We start from the raw sequence: 3,965 nt of genomic DNA on the forward strand, positions 1-3,965 counted from the left end.
CTAAGTGGTAGAGGGTTTATTGTATATTTTTCTGTTATTTCGCGTGGCGTGAAAGCCTTGGAGTGAAAATTAAATGTTACCAAACCCCTTCAGGAGATGGGTTTCCCAACCACCCTCTGAATCAAAGACATGGCCAGGAATATTCTCCAAAGTGTGGAAACAGTTGGCAGCCTTAGGCTTTTGGTTTTTTGGTGGTTTTTGTAACATGTTCTGGTTCTGCTGAATTCTGAACTCTCACTCAGTGAGCCGAGTTCCCCACAGAGCTGAGACAGGAGTGCAGGGGGAATATGAGTGGGCTGTGAGCATCCTGAGCCACCTACACTGCAGCCTGAACCTCACATGTGGTCTCCTTCTGATCTGGCACTGCTCAGCTGGGGTTCAGGGTTTGGGGTGTTTCAGAAAACACAGTAGGTTTTGCTTTTACCCTTTTGCTTTTCATGGGTGCTTCTCCACAGTGCAAAGCACCGAATCCCCACAGTCCTGATTTTGGCTGGGAGGCTTCCAATTTTGCAGCCAGCATGAAGCACCCTTTCCTGCAGTGGAAGCACCCACTGCCACGATTGTAACACCAAATATTCCGGTATACAAGTAAAAATATTTGCTCATCCTGGCAGGACCAGAGCAGCAGCCTGGCCAGACCTCTTCTCTGCACAGGCTGGTTTTTGTTTTGGCAGTTTTATTGCAGAGGCAGGGACAGTCCCACGTTTGATTTACAAGCAGCCATTTTTTCCCCTAATCGGGTGGATATTTTCAGCCTGTGAGCTGAGCAGTGTTGTGCCAGAAGTGAACGTCACGTGAGCTGGTTCGCCCTGGGTACAGCATGTAAATAGCTGACAGCAACCTGACAGCCTTCCTGCCGCTGAAAGGAGAGAACGCTGCTGCTGCGAGACCCTCTCGTGTTCACGGGCTGAGCCCGAGGCTGGATGTTTCCCCGGCTTGAAGATGAAGCATCTTCGCCCTCCCTGGGCGGTGCAAGGGAAACGAGCTGTGGATTTCCAGCGTGTGGCTGCCCATGCACACCCCGGCAGCGTGGCTGCGCTGGTGTCTTCTTGCCGGGGATGCTTCCAATCAGGCTTTGCCATGGTTTTAATCCTGGATGCGGGAGACCTGCAGAGCGGGCAGGCGAGGGAGGGTTTGATGTCTTCCCTTGCTGGATCTCTGACTTTCCAAATCCTGCTGCAGTGGTTTTAAGCCAGACAGTGGGAAGTGATCCGTGTGCAGGGCCTGTCTGTAAGCAGAGAGGTGTCTGTGCTCTGCTGGGGCAGCTCTTGGCTCACAGGTAGGAACAGAGGCTTGAGCTGTACATCATTGCCACAGGGGTCTGTCCCTTAGCCTGCAGCCTTGTTGTCTCTGTTCCCAAACTTCCCAAGCATTTGAAGAGGACCATGTCATTTATTCCGGTGGCTCCATCAGAGCAGGAGCTGTCACCTCCCTTCCAGCCTGAGCTCATTCTTGGCCAGTTTCTATAAATGTGTCTCTGTGTCAGTACTGTTCTTCAGCTCCACTTTATTTTTTTTCTCCCCATGCTGTTTACTTAGTCCCGGGGGTATTTATGGCTGATCATGAATCACCTGATAGCTTCTTTTCTCCTTCTAGGATAGGACACCCAAGCCCCCTCCATGCTCTCACTGTGGCAAAGGGTTCCCGTGCCCTCAAACAGCCTCTGAGCCTTCCCTGTGCTCCCTCCTATCGCGGTTTGGGTTTCTTGGACACAGCAACCAGGTCTGGGTGCTCAAGTCTCCTGGGGTCTCCTGCTGCCTCAGCCTTCCTCTACCTCTGCTAAACACGTGGCACTGATCCAGGCTGCCTTGTTTTCTTTGGGCTTTTGTTTGTTTGTTTGCATTGGCTTAAATCCACTTTCCAGCTGCTGAAGCGTTTGACCCTTCTCCCACAGCCAAGTCTGAGGAGTTTCCTCTTCCCACCCACCCCAGCCTGCCCTTTCACAGGGGTGCTGTGGTGGGTACACGTCCCTCTGCTTCCTCTGGGGTGTTTACCTGCCCCAAGTGCTATTTTCATCTCCTTTGGCTGAGAAAATATTCCCTGTAATGATTCTAGGGATACATGGACACCTCCTCTGGACCAGGACCTCACTAATGAGGGCTGGGCTTATGGCAGGACTAGAAATCCCACAGAAGGATGCTGTGAAAATAAATTTTATAGAAAAAGAGAGCAGAGCTCTGGTGAGCTCGGGTGTGAAGCTGCTCTTGTGGCTGGTGATGATTTTACTTTTATTTAATGAAATTTGGCTGCATCCCCAGCAGTGTGACCAGCAGGTCCAGGGAGGGGATTCTCCTCCTCTCCTCTGCTCTACTGAGGCCCCACCTGGAGTGCTCTGTCCAGCTGTGAGGAGCCCAAAATGAGAAGGACATGCATCTATTGGAGGAAGTCCAAAGGAGGCCATGAAGAGGATCAGAGGCTGGAGCACCTCTGCTGTGGAGGCAGGCTGAGAGGGCTGGGGGTGTTCAGCCTGGAGAAGAGACTCCAGGGAGACTTTATAGCACCTTCTGGTGTGTAAAGGGACACCAAGGGAGCTCAAGAGGGACTTTGACAGGATAAAGGGGAATGGCTTCCCACTGCTAGAGGGCAGGGTTAGATTAGATATTGTGAAGAAATTCTTCCCAGTGAGGGTGGTGAGGCCCTGGCACAGGTTTCCCAGAGAAGTTGTGGCTGCCCCATCCCTGAAAGTGTCCAAGGCCAGGTTGGACGGGGCTTGGAGCAACCTGGGATAGTGGAAGGTGTCCCTGCCCATGACAGGGGGCTGGAACTAGATGATTTTTTTAGGTTCCTTCCAACCCAAACTGTTCTGTGGTTCTATGAATGAGCTGACTGGGTGCCTGCTCCCAAACTGGCCTTTTAACGAGGGAAGAGCAGCTTCTCTGCTCCCTCTTTGATCAAGGGAGCAGGACAGGTGGGATTTGCAGGACAGGTGGGTTCGCAGGACGGATCCGGTGCCTGTAACCGCGGCAGAGGAGCAGTAGCACAGGAGCTGTTACCGACACGGCTCCGTGTGCCCGGCTGGGCTGTGCGGGCAGGAGCCGCTCTGCTGTCGCACAGTGAGAGCGCTGCGGCTCCTCCGGCTGCCGCCCGGGGCCGGCGGAGACCGGCACCGAACCCCGCGGGGCCGGGCGGGGCAGCGGCCGGCGGGGCTCATCCCGCATCACCTCCCGCCGCCGCCGTCCCGTTTCTCTCCCTTTTCCCTGGAAGGCGGCGGTGCCGGTGCGTGTCACGGTCCCCGCGGAGGGTCCGTGCGTGTCCCCCCGGTGTGTCCCGTGCCCGCCCCGCACAGCGGGTGTTGTGTCCCGGGGGCGTGTGGCCGTCCCGGGAGAGACCAGGTGCGGCCCGGGGCGGGGGTACGGGGCAAAGGGACCTGGGGGATACGGGAGGAGGGGGATATCGGGGAGGGTACCTGGACACCGGGTGGGGGGCACCGGGTGGGGGTACCAGGGCGATCCCGAGGGGTATCAGGGGGAGATATCGGTGGGTATCGGGGGAGGGGGGACACCAGGGGAGTACCGGGTGAGGGGTATCAGAGGGTACCGAGGGGGGAGTATCGGGGGGAGATACCGGGGGGTACCAAGGGAATCCCTGGGGGCCCGGGGGGAGATATCGTGGGGTCCCGGGTGGGTTCCCAGGGGCAGATATCAGGGGGTCCCGGGTGGATCCTGGGGGTCCCGAGTATCCCGGGGGTCCCAGGGGGGTTTCCAGGGGGTACTGGGGGCAGATATCGAGGGGTCCCGGGGGGGGTCCCGGGTGGATCCCGGGGGGGTCCCGAGGGCAGATATCGCTGGATCCTGACTGGATCCCGGGGGGGTCCCGGGTGGATCCCGGGGGGATCCCGGGGGGGTCCCGGGGGCAGATATCGGTGGATCCCGGGGGGGTCCCGGGTGGATCCCGGGGGGGTCCCGGGGGGGTCCCGGGGGCAGATATCGGTGGATCCCGGGGGGGTCCCGGGTGGATCCCGGGGG

The sequence above is a fragment of the Lepidothrix coronata genome, unplaced genomic scaffold (genome assembly GCF_001604755.1).
Source record: "Lepidothrix coronata isolate B3197 unplaced genomic scaffold, Lepidothrix_coronata-1.0 Scaffold203, whole genome shotgun sequence".
In the NCBI taxonomy this organism is placed as follows: Eukaryota; Metazoa; Chordata; class Aves; order Passeriformes; family Pipridae; genus Lepidothrix; species Lepidothrix coronata.